Genomic DNA, 13,765 nt, shown 5'->3' on the forward strand with positions numbered 1-13,765 from the left:
CTGTCAACTCGCTTGACCGATGTTCCATAAAGATGGAAGCCTTAACCTCAAGAAAAGGCCATCATGAAAGGAACTCCCCTAAATGGCGACGATACGGGAGTCTTGCCCAATCATAAGTCTCTTAGTCCTGGGAACTGAAGTTGCTTGCTTCTGTAGGACTGAAGTCTAATACTCCCACTTTAATGACCTCATTTCATAATATAGATTTGTAAAGGCAATTAGCACTAATTTGTGATATTTTTATATTATTTGCGAATTTTAATTATTTGTGGGTCCCATTGCTAGAAATGGCTATTAGAGTTATAATTTCTCAATTTCAGAGATTTTATTAAAATCTATGTGTATTATTTGTGTTATATCTGAATTATGTTCTTTTTACAATTTTTGTTCGGCGACAACGGAAAATGCGATGGATGGATAGTTTAATCACATGGGTACTGTTGGGAATTATTTTACCAGGATCTTAGATCTACTCACAAGTATGTTTATTAACATCCTAAATATGAACTTTCTAAAACGATAAAATAAACACATATAAAGTTAAGAAAACCTTACATTGATGCAGCGGAATAAATGTCTCCTTCCACTCAGATCTCTAACCCTTGATTCCTTTCTGTAGCAGAGTATAATCAAGATCTGAGCCCGAATCTCCTTCTTCTTCAAGCTTTGATCCTTCACAGTCTTCCAATCTATGATTGAGTTACTGCTTGCTGTGTGTGGGCACTTACTCTTTCACTAGGGTCACGAAAAAGATGAAGGGAAAAGAGAGAGAGAGAGATTTCGGCCAAGGTAGAGAGTAGGAAGGCTCAGTTCTCTGAAGAGAGAAATTTCTGTCAGAAAGCTAATCTGAAAACTTGTTTTTGACTGAGCCATCACTTTCTATTTATAGGCAACTACTAGGTCTAGGTTTAGAATTATTTGGCATTAAAATAATGAAAATATTAATTTGAAAAAGCTAATTAAGTGGCCGGCCTAGGTGTTGTAATGGGCCTCACTTAATTTTGCAATTTTATCAAATTTTATCTCTATTTTCTCAAAAATGCCAATTTTCATTTTCTAACCTTTTAAATGCCAAAAGTAATTATTTAATAACTAAAATAGATTATTAAATAACATTGTCATTTAATTTAATTATTAATTAGACATATAAAGTCTATTAATAAATAAATAAACCTAGAAAACTCTTTTCCTTACAATTTCACCCCTGCTTAGTGAAAATTCATAAAATTAGACATAGTCTAACTTTAGAATTATAATTGATCAATCACGAATCAATTAATGAGTCTTACAAGCAGAATGTTCTCAACTACAATGGGGACCATGGATCTATATGCTGAGCTTCCAATAAGTGAACCAAATTTACCAAGTAAATTCCGACTTATTAATTCTTCGTTGAATCCACTCTTAGAACTTAGAATTGCACTCTCAGACTTATATAGAGCATATTGTATGTTTCACGATACCAATATACTATCTCATTTAACCATTGTTATAATCTTATTGTGATTTAAAGATCCTCTATATAGATGATTTACATCGAGATGGGATTTCTTTACCGTTCTCACCCCTCAATGTATTTTGCCCCTTAAAACACTTAGCTACCTGTAAATGGTGTTTAGTGATCTAATAATTAGTCAGTTAAACAAGAGCTCATCCATTTACTTCTATTTGCTAAGCTCGAAGGGAATCATCACTTAACTTCTATACACCAGTAGAAGCTATAGATTCCATATTTATGTTCAGCACTCCCACTCAATCATACTATCATGTTCCCAAAATATACGTATCACCCTGACCCAAAGGTAGGCTTAACTAATAAATCTAAGAACATGAATAGCACTCATAAGTTGAGCCTAAGCATATCAGGATTTAGATTCTTTTAATCTTAAGATCAACTACTGATATTGACTTGGAAAGATATGTATAACGGTAAGTTTGTAATATCTTAACTTAGTTGCAATATCGGTCAAGTCCAATGTATACTCCATACATTCGAAACTAGTATACTTTACTAATGTCCTGGAAAGAACATAACACTTACTCCAAGTGTAAGTACACATCATCGCTGATTATCACATTAGTGTAAATCCAATAACACTGATGAAACAGGGACCAAAACTTTTGATTCATATGATCACAATCACATTCCACTGTGTTGACGATACTGTAATTGTGAATAAACATATGATCTGGATTTAACTGATTTTGTGTGTATGAATGTAATAAACATATTAAACGTGTTAAACCACTAGCATGTAAAATTCATGCAAATATCAATCACTTCAAATTTCTTATATTGATAACTAATCAGATTGTAAAGAGTTTTATTTAGGGCATAAAACCTAACAAACTCCCACTTGCACTAATATAAAACAAACTGCGCAAATAGGTCAATCTGATGTCTCGATCTTCAGATCAAGTGTAGTATATTTGAATCCACCCAAACTTCTGGAAACTAGTTCATAAATACACTTATAAAACATCCTTTACTATATGCTTTACTCATCAAGGGATACTGAAATCTTTACTGTTTTAAAAGTACATCTGAATTAACAGAAGACATATCTCTCATATTTTAAAATATGTAATTGAGATAATACAGTGTAGACTTTTGTTCAGTGATATAACTTTCTGGTATTTTCGAATAGACCAAGTTATAGTTCTTTTCTGGTAGAGCTTGAATTATTATACAATAATTCCTCCACCCCCAAAGTAAGCACCATCTCATATAAATTTCGAAATTAGATGGTGAGATACAAAGACAACTGATACACAGTTCCTTAATATCTGACATATAGATCACTTTCATAAATCCTTCTTGAATATCTTCTAATGTTCCCTATTTGATTACATCTCAGATAGCTCCCACTCAATAGCAGATGTCTGGTTAAATAATACTTTTAACCTCTGATTGTTTAGAGAGTTACCTAGTTGTGACTTTTGTATTAGTCTGAATCATTAAGTCAAGACTAAGTCATCAACATACCAGACTAGTATTTGAAGTGAAAAATACATGCTAGAGATTAAAGTAATCAAAATTAAGATACCATCAAATTTTATGAGGATTAAGAATTCTTGGTTCAAGTCATTCGAATGGACTGAACTAGAGTTCTTTATCTTATTCTCATAATTCTGATAAGCTATACCTATCCATGTGAATGGTTAGATTTGCTTTTCAGTAGTGTTCTTAAGTACCTATCACAATAATCAACCTAATGAAGATGGGTATAGAACTTTAAAATTCTCCCACTCAATTAAGGTAGTGTGAAACTTTAACAAAGAACTTTCAAAGGTATCAAACTTTTACTTACAATAGTAAAATCGAAATGGAACATACAATCAAGATCAAGAATTTATATTGACAATAGCTGACTCATTATATTACTTCTATGTTTAAACAAGATATGTGTTACATAGGGAATTGTGGAATATACTCCACCCCTAAGAATATACATGTAGGGTACTATGGATAACCTCCACCCCTAAGTATATAGAGATTATGATCCACCCCTAAAGGTTGTAAAGATCATGATTCTCTTAGTGTGATAGAGTTTATGTGGAGTTGAATACTATCCGAGTTCATTAGATATAAAAGATCGTTGAACTGCATAGTTTTCTTAACTTTTCTCCACCCCTATCAGATCATAAGATCCTTTTATTAAACAAATTCTTAATAATTGTATGAGAATTAACAATTATTGATAAACATAGAAATAATTTCTAATGTTTATATAATATAACTCTATGAAGAGTTATAAATATTATAGAATTTGCATCAATAATAAAATCACTTACACATACAAACATACAAATATAATGTGGTAATAATTGATGAAGATAAATTAAATGAAGCTCAATCTCATAAATTGCAATAGGGAATTTCGAAAATAAAACTTTATTAATGTTAAAAAAAATATGCAACAATATGAGAGAAACAGGGATAAATATCCCTAACTAAAATTTGAAATCCAAATTGTCTTTAAACTAAAACAATTAATTCAAAAATAAATTGAAGAGCTTCATCTTCATCTGGACGATTTCACCCTTGGTCCAGCTTTCTGATCGAACTCAATTGAGTTCAAGTAGCTTGGCCTATAAGAAGAAGAAAACAGATAAACAAAGTTAGTCCAGAATCATAAATCCAATTGGATAATAATTCACTAAAACTCTTAAAGTTTATAAATGGAAATACCTTGTTTCTTTGCAAGAAGTTTAGGACACTGGGGTTTCCAATGACCTTTTTCATTGCAGTGGAAACACTTTCCTTTAAGTGTAGCATCACCAGAAAGAGCAGCCTTTTTCATGACTTTTGTTAGCTTCTTGGTGTTCTTCCACTTTTTCTTCGATTTGGGCTTTGAAGCAGAGGCAACATTTGCTTCAGGTTTTATCGTCCCATTACCATTACCACGATTGTGAGGTTTACTCCCTTTCTTCTTGGGTCCTCCAATCAAATTTTCATAAGTTTGAAGGTCATTGACTAATTCATGAAAGTCAATTTCCTTCTTATTCATGACATAATTTGATGTATATGGTAGAAATGCTGGAGTCAGGCTATTCAAGATAAGACTAACTTGAGTAGCATTGTCCATTTCAGCACCATGATCCTGGGCTTCTTGGAAATAACTGGACATTAGGAGAACATGATCACGCACGTTTTGATGAGGTTCCATCCGTGCATTGATGTACTTCTTAGTCGCGTCAAAGCGTGACTGAAGTGATGCCTTACCGAATAGCTCATTTAACTTCGTCATAACTTCAGCAGCCTTCTCAGTTTTAGAAAACCGAGTTTTGAGGGTGTCAACCATGCTAGAAAGCATAAAGTATAGAGCTTTGTCATTTGCCTTCTGCCAACGCTCATACTTTTCTTTCACAGCTTTGGATGCATTATCCCTGTGCACTTCGTGTGACGGCTGCTTAAAACAAACAAGGCACTTTCTCCTATGAGAGCAATATTAATGTTCTCATTCCATTTATTAAAGTTAGATCCATTCAGCTTATTTTCAGTCAACAGTGATAACATGGGATTCATTTTGACAAAACAGGATACTACAAAATAATAGAAATCAACAAATAGAAATTAATAATGGTTTAACACAAAATCAATTCAGAAATTATAAGCACATAGCAAGTAGGAATGATATGAGAAAATACTTAAAAATTCAATCCTAAATAATTTCCAAGGTTTTCAACAAACTGATATCAGTGTCCCGTTTAGGCGAGAGTCAAAGCTACCATCCATTGAATAGAGTTGTCAGCTCATCTAAAATGTTAAACATTCTAGCAACCTTTTATTCGATCAAGATCAGAATCCAGCGTTGTCCCGTTTAGGCGAGAGTCAAGGCTATTCTATCTCATGAGCTTCTACCATTGTTTCGCAATTCGCAAGTCAAATATGGTCGCCACCATTAGGGTGATCTATACCATATAAAACACTTACAAACACTTATCATGCGAGATTAAACGGTGCGAAATTGCTAATGAACGTTCCTCCATTAGGGAGGATTACTCACTAAAACAAACGCGGTGTAAAACCCACAATGGAGATCGAATATCTTAATAATAATAAAGCTCATTGTTTAAAATGTATTTTCTTTATTATTCTAATAAATAAATCTCATTAAATTCTATTTAAGAATTAAAATTCAAAAATAAGAATTTAATATAATATTTATAAAATTATACTTAGATGGTGATTGAAATAAAATTAATTATTTCCATCTTAGTAATAATCTTAAATACAAATATTAAGGAAATTAATTTAAGTTGAATTAAATAAATAATTAGCAACTTAAAAATTTCCTTTGAGAATATATTTATATTCGAAAATTTAAAGTATATAAAAATACAATTTTCGAAAATAATAAAAAATAGAAAAGAAATACTTCAAGCAAAAATATCACCTATCTAGATATTCTTTTGACTAGTTAATTCAATTTCTAATAATATATATATATTTTAAATTCACTTATTTTAAATTAATCAATTAAATGAAAAAATCATTGATTGTAGTTGGTCCAAGAATTAATTAAAATAAATAATTAATTTACAACTCAATCTATTTTTCAAAATAAAATTCGAAAATATTGCATAATTAAAATGCAAATTTCGAAATTGATTAATAAAATAAAGGAAAATATATATATTGAAAATTATTTAAATTTAAGTTGAAAAATTAAATTTCAACCTAAAAAATAATTTTCTATTTAATTAAGTGTCATGAAAGATCAATATATATTTAAGTATCATGATGAAAATCAACTTAGATATTTAGATTTTTCAACTTAATTAAATGTATTAAATTCAAGAAATAATAATTAAGTGTAGAGAAGGCTTAATTATTAATTTCTATTTAATACTCGGAAAAATATACTTAATAAAATTGTACTAAAATTAATTATTTAAATAATTAATTTCACAAAGTATGATTTTCCTATTTAAATATTAGAAATAATAAGTAGTCTAGAAATTACTATCTAGAAAATATCTTATTTGACTAAGTATCTTTTCAAAAATTTGAAAAATATCTAATTTAAGTTATATAGAAAAAATCTAAAACTTAAATAATTTCAAATCTAGATTTAATTAAATATCACAAATTAAGTTGTAACCACTTAATTTGAAGATATCTTTTTAAAGTTAATATTTGAAAATATATTAACAAAAAAATATCTAAGATATTCCATTTCAAGTTAATATTTGAAAAGATATTAACTTAAAAAATATCTTAAGAATCTTAATAACTAATGCCTAAGATTCCTCAACTTGATTTAAAATTTAAATCAAATATTCAAATTTAAGTTAGATAAGAAAAAATCAGTTGTTACAACTAATTTATAACTTAAATAGGAATATTTAATTAAATAAGCTCCAGAAAGAATCTTAGTTAGTTAAAATTCTATATTTAATTAAATACAAGAAAAATACAAATAGTTTGTCTAAAAATAATATCTAAACTAAAAGTGTTTTTCTTAAAATTAACTTTAAAATATTAAAATGAAAAATAAATTTCCATATATTTTAAAAGTTAATTATGTTGCTAATTCAATTTTATTAGGTCAAACTAATATAATTAACCTAGTACAGTTATTCAAATCAGGCAAATGGGCCTTCACAATTGGGGTAGTTCATGTGAGGGGGTGTTGGGTTCAGTATGTCGTACCCACTTCTATGGCTCCCAACTCTCACACAAGGCCCAAAAGAGAGGAATTTAACCTTAAAATGGATAACTCTTATTAATTGAATAGGTCCAATAACTAAATGGACCTAAATAAAATCTATCATGGTGTGACATTTTATTTAGCAACAACCTATATGTATCTATATTAAAACAAAATAAACATATAGGCTCACACAGGCACACTTTGGATGGATCCTATCATGTTGCTAGGTCATACACAGATGAAAGAAGATTGTAAAATTTACCTGTTACAAATTATTAACTTGACCAAGGGAGCCATCAGATCATTAGATCTGGCAAAAAGTAACCATGGCTATTTGCAATCAAGTAATAATAGGGTTTTAAAACTTACACACAAGCTAAAAACACATACTCCTGCAACAAGGTTAGCTGGATAGTTGGAAGTAGGATTTATTTAATTTTAAATAAATAATTTCGAAAAAATAAATAAAAAAAAATATTTTAATTAATTTTGAAAAAATAAAAAAATAAAAAAAAATTTAATTAATTTTCGAAAATAAAAAAAAAATAAATTTAAATTTCGAAATTATTTAAAAATAAATATTTAAAATTAAACCTACATTTTGAAAAATTAGGTTTCAACCAAACTAAATATCATTTCAAAATTTGCTAACTACTTTTAAGAATTAAATGTTATTTTATAAATAAAAATTAAATAAAAATAGAAAAGATAAATGAAATATCTTTTGAGATTTTTAAATTTAATTTAAATAAATAAAATAACAAAATTTAAAAGTTAGCAAAATATCTTATATCTATTTAAAATTACATGATTATAAATATCTTATTTTAAATTTAAATAAGGTCAAAATATCTGAAAGGATTTAATTAAAAAAAAACTTAAAAGATAAGATATTATTAAAATATCTTAAAAGATAAGATATTTTAAAAATATCTTAAAAGATATTATAAATATCTTAAAAAATCTGACATTAAATTTAAAAAAAAAAAATATAATCAAATTTAAAAATAAGATAGATTTTTTTAAGCAAAAAGATAAATACTAATTCTATTCAAATTCAAATTGCACTAATATCTTGAATTAAATTAAAAAAATATTAAATTAATTCAAAATGATAATTAGAATTGAATTCGGAATAGTAATAGTATATATACAAAACCATACAAAAAATTGGATGTTAATTCCATGAAAAAGTATGAAAAATTGAAGAAAAAAGGAAAAATTCGAAACTGTACGGACAGTTCTGCGATCGCAGGAAAATATCAGCACAGCCCTGATTTTGTCTAATCTTCAAAAAATCATAACTAATTCAAATAAAATCCAAATTGAGTTCTGTAAAAGGCTAACTTGCTTAATTTTTTCCATACTATCCCATAAAAATAATTCCAGAAACGAAATCACAATTATTTTTTACGAAAATTTCACAAACATCAATCAATCATCAAATAACACTCAATACAACATGATACCATCCAAAGAACATACAAACAATCGTTTTAAAGCCCAAATTACATGCAAGTAAATCAATTACCATGGCTCTAAGGCCAGTTGTTGGGAATTATTTTACCAGGATCTTAGATCTACTCACAAGTATGTTTATTAACATCCTAAATATGAACTTTCTAAAACGATAAAATAAACACATATAAAGTTAAGAAAACCTTACATTGATGCAGCGGAATAAATGTCTCCTTCCACTCAGATCTCTAACCCTTGATTCCTTTCTGTAGCAGAGTATAATCAAGATCTGAGTCCGAATCTCCTTCTTCTTCAAGCTTTGATCCTTCACAGTCTTCCAATCTATGATTGAGTTACTGCTTGCTGTGTGTGGGCACTTACTCTTTCACTAGGGTCACGAAAAAGATGAAGGGAAAAGAGAGAGAGAGATTTCGGCCAAGGTAGAGAGTGAGGAAGGCTCAGTTTTCTGAAGAGAGAAATTTCTGTCAGAAAGCTAATCTGAAAACTTGTTTTTGACTGAGCCATCACTTTCTATTTATAGGTAACTACTAGGTCTAGGTTTAGAATTATTTGGCATTAAAATAATAAAAATATTAATTTGAAAAAGCTAATTAAGTGGCCGGCCTAGGTGTTGTAATGGGCCTCACTTAATTTTGCAATTTTATCAAATTTTATCTCTATTTTCTCAAAAATGCCAATTTTCCAATTCTAACCTTTTAAATGCCAAAACTAATTATTTAATAACTAAAATAGATTATTAAATAATATTGTCATTTAATTTAATTATTAATTAGACATATAAAGTCTATTAATAAATAAATAAACCTAGAAAACTTTTTTCCTTACAATTTCACCCCTGCTTAGTGAAAATTCATAAAATTATACATAGTCTAACTTTAGAATTATAATTGATCAATCACGAATCAATTAATGAGTCTTACAAGCAGAATGTTCTCAACTACAATGGGGACCATGGATCTATATGCTGAGCTTCCAATAAGTGAACCAAATTTACCAAGTAAATTCCTACTTATTAATTCTTCGTTGAATCCACTCTTAGAACTTAGAATTGCACTCTCAGACTTATATAGAGCATCTTGTATGTTTCACGATACCAATATACTATCTCATTTAACCATTATTATAATCTTATTGTGATTTAAAGATCCTCTTTATAGATGATTTACATCGAGATGGGATTTCTTTACCGTTCTCACCCCTCAATGTATTTTGCCCCTTAAAACACTTAGCTACCTGTAAATGGTGTTTAGTGATCTAATAATTAGTCAGTTAAACAAGAGCTCATCCATTTACTTCTATTTGCTAAGCTCGAAGGGAATCATCACTTAACTTCTTTACACCAGTAGAAGCTATAGATTCCATATTTATGTTCAGCACTCCCACTCAATCATACTATCATGTTCCCAAAATATACGTATCACCCTGACCCAAAGGTAGGCTTAACTAATAAATCTAAGAACATGAATAGCACTCCTAAGTTGAGCCTAAGCATATCAGGATTTAGATTCTTTTAATCTTAAGATCAACTACTGATATTGACTTGGAAAGATATGTATAACGGTAAGTTTGTAATATCTTAACTTAGTTGCAATATCGGTCCAGTCCAATGTATACTCCATACATTCGAAACTAGTATACTTTACTAATGTCCTGGAAAGAACATAACACTTACTCCAAGGGTAAGTACACATCATCGCTGATTATCACATTAGTGTAAATCCAATAACACTGATGAAACAGGGACCAAAACTTTTGATTCATATGATCACAATCACATTCCACTGTGTTGACGATACTGTAATTGTGAATAAACATATGATCTGGATTTATTTGATTTTGTGTGTATGAATGTAATAAACATATTAAACGTGTTAAACCACTAGCATGTAAAATTCATGCAAACATCAATCACTTCAAATTTCTTATATTGATAACTAATCAGATTGTAAAGAGTTTTATTTAGGGCATAAAACCTAACAGGTACGTCTAGAACCTTATTTCTTAGTGGTATGTATGTTGGAGGAAATAGAGTTCTGGGATTGAGCGGAGTTATAAAATTTGAACATTTTACCCCTAATCTTGAAAATGCCTAAGTTATAAGTTTAAGGGCATTTTAGTAAATTGCCAAGAGAAGAGGTTTGGTGGCTGCCGAGGGGAGTGACACTTGGCTATTCTAATTTCAGAAAAGGATTAATTTTGCTAACCTTTATTCAATTAGAGTAAAGCAAAGGAAAAAGACCAAAAATATAAAATACTCAAAGAACACTCTCTTCCCTTCCCTCTCTCTTCGAACCAGCTAGGAAACCAAGGAGGTGGTTACTATTTTTTTTTTGTTTTCAGCAGGAATTGGAGGAGGTTTTAATCAAGTTAAACCCTAGACACTCTTTTGCTATGTTTTTCTCAAGGTTTTAATTAATTTCAACTAGTGATTTGTGAGAATTAGGGCTGTTAGGGTTTGATTTGGTTATGGATCATTTTTTATATTCATTTTAGGTTGATTCTAAGTTCTGGTAGCTGGTCTTAGTGTTTCGTGTTGGAATTGCACAAGTTTGAACTTTAAAACTCAAGTTTAGGTCTTTAATGGCATGTTTGAATTCAGTGGGTTTTCTTAGGATTTATTGGTTGGAATGTGTTAATTATAAATTGTTTAGGTACTCTAGAAAGTTTGGTGGAAATTGGTTGAGTTTTTAGCAGGTTTGGGATTTTTTGGGGAAAACTTGTACAAACAGGTTAACCGGTTTGCCAGTACCTGTAAAACTGGTTGACCGGTTTTGGCAGGTTCCCCAAATATCTTGTTTTCTCAATTTTAGTCCATTTCAGTGCCTTAGTTGGGTGTTTCCCTATTTCCTGAGATAGTGTAGTCCATAGTGATTATAACAGAACGTTGAGTTGTAGGTTCGGGTTCTCGAATTAGGGTTTTGGACATGTGATTTGCCCGATTTAATTTGTGATTAGGACATCCATCCAGCACAAGACTTTTTTTTTTCAGGTCGACCAACTCACTTAAATTTGGAAAGGAGGTAAGAACTGCGTATAATGTGTAATATGAATATGCAAGTGTATGTATATGTTAAAAGTATATACATGCTTATATGTTACTTACACTACCAACACTTGTACAGTTACGGTACAGAGTGCATTGGTATAGTGCATATTGTTGAGGAGTACATTACGGTGATACCAGCACAAGTATGGGAAAGTATAGGGTGTGTCTGGTATATCACTCAGTGGTACTCAGGGTACGAAACAAACCCTACCAACAATCGTAGAGTGAGGTACGTAGTGTATGTGGTATAGTGGTTGTACCCTAGTATGGAACGTTCTTAGTCATCTATTAAGCCTTGTCAATAGGTGTATGCGTGCCTAGTTAAAAGTTGGTATTGTATGATATGTAATATGTGTTGGAATATCTTTTACTAGGATCTAGATTTACTAACAACTATGTTTTTAACATCCTAAATATGAATCTCTAAAATGATGAAAATAAACACATAAAGGTATGAGAAACCTGTTGGGTTTTATGCCCTAAATAAAACTCCATTTCAATGTAATCTATTATATTTAACATCAATAAAGAAACAAAAGTATTTTTCATTCATTTGTGTATGTTTTTGTTCACTTTATCAATTGCTTGTCTATTTGATTTATAAATTCATCTTAAACCCTTTTCACATACTTGATCCTGTTTATTGTGTTGTCATCACTTTGGAAAGTAAACATGACTATGTGAATAAAGTTTCCTAGATTTATCAGACACAGGGTTTTACTGATATGATAATCTACAACAAGAGTTTACTTGCATTTGGAGAAATGCTATGTTCTTTCCAGAACATTGGATAAAGTAAAGCTCAGGTTGGATGCATGGAGTATGCATCGGAAGGGACCGATATTGAACTTTGACTTAGATTTAATTAAACTTACCGTAAAATCTGTTCAAGTCAATATCGCCTAGTTGATCCTAGATAAAATGTTCTTAATCCTGTTATGATTAGGCTCAATCTTAAGAGGCTATTCGTGTTTTTTGATTTGTTAGTTAAGCCTACTTTTAGGTCAGGGTGATACGTTTATTTTGGGAACACGGTAGTGCAATTGAGTGGGAGCGCTAACATAAACATGGAATCTATAGCTTCTATCTGGCGAATAGAAAGCAAAGGATGATCTCCTTCGAGATTGACCAAACGAACATAAATGGTGGAGTACTCATTTCACATAAGCTGAAATATCATTTATACGGGGTCAAGTGTTTTAAGGATAAAATACATAGTAGGGTGTAACGGTAATCTAATCCCTTTACAGTGTAGATCATTCATATAGAGGATCATTGATCAAATTAGGATTATAACAATGGATAACTAATGATGTGTCTATATGGTGGAACATATAGAGCATTCTATATACTGAGATTGCAATTCTGAGTTCTATGCGTGGATTCAACGAAGAATTAATAAGTTAGTGAATTTTAGTAATAAATTCTTGATCTACTTATTGGAAGCTCGTTTATATAGACCCATGGTCCCCACACTAGTTGAGATAATATTACTTGTAAGACTCATGTAATTGGCTTTGATTAATCAATTATAATTATCAAATTAGACTATGTCTACTTGTGAATTTTTCACTAAGTAAGGGCAAAATTGTAAAGAAAGAGTTATTAGGGGCATATTGGTTAATTATGATACTTTGTATGGTTCAATTAATAAATATGATAAATGACAATATTATTTAATAATTATTTATAGTTATTAAATAGTTAGAATTGTCATTTAAATGGTTGAATTAGAAAATTCGCGTTTTTTGGAAAATCATATGCAAAAGTGATAAAACTGCAAAATTGCAAAAAGTGAGACCAAAATCCAATAAGCCATGGCCGGCCACTTTTTTAGCTATTATCCTCTGATATTTTCATTATTTTAATGCCAAATAATTCAAATCTAACCCTAGTGGAATGCTATAAATAAGTAGTGAAGGCTTCACGAAAATTACAGTTTTCATTTAGAAAACCTGAGCCTCTCTCTCTACCTTTGGCCGCCACAATCATAATGAGGAAGATCGTGAAGAAAGATTTTCAGTAAAAGGAGTTTCAGCATCAAAGATTCAAAGAAAGAGATCCAGGTTCAGATCTTGAT

The sequence above is a fragment of the Cannabis sativa genome, chromosome 5, assembly GCF_029168945.1.
Source record: "Cannabis sativa cultivar Pink pepper isolate KNU-18-1 chromosome 5, ASM2916894v1, whole genome shotgun sequence".
Classification (NCBI taxonomy): domain Eukaryota; kingdom Viridiplantae; phylum Streptophyta; class Magnoliopsida; order Rosales; family Cannabaceae; genus Cannabis; species Cannabis sativa.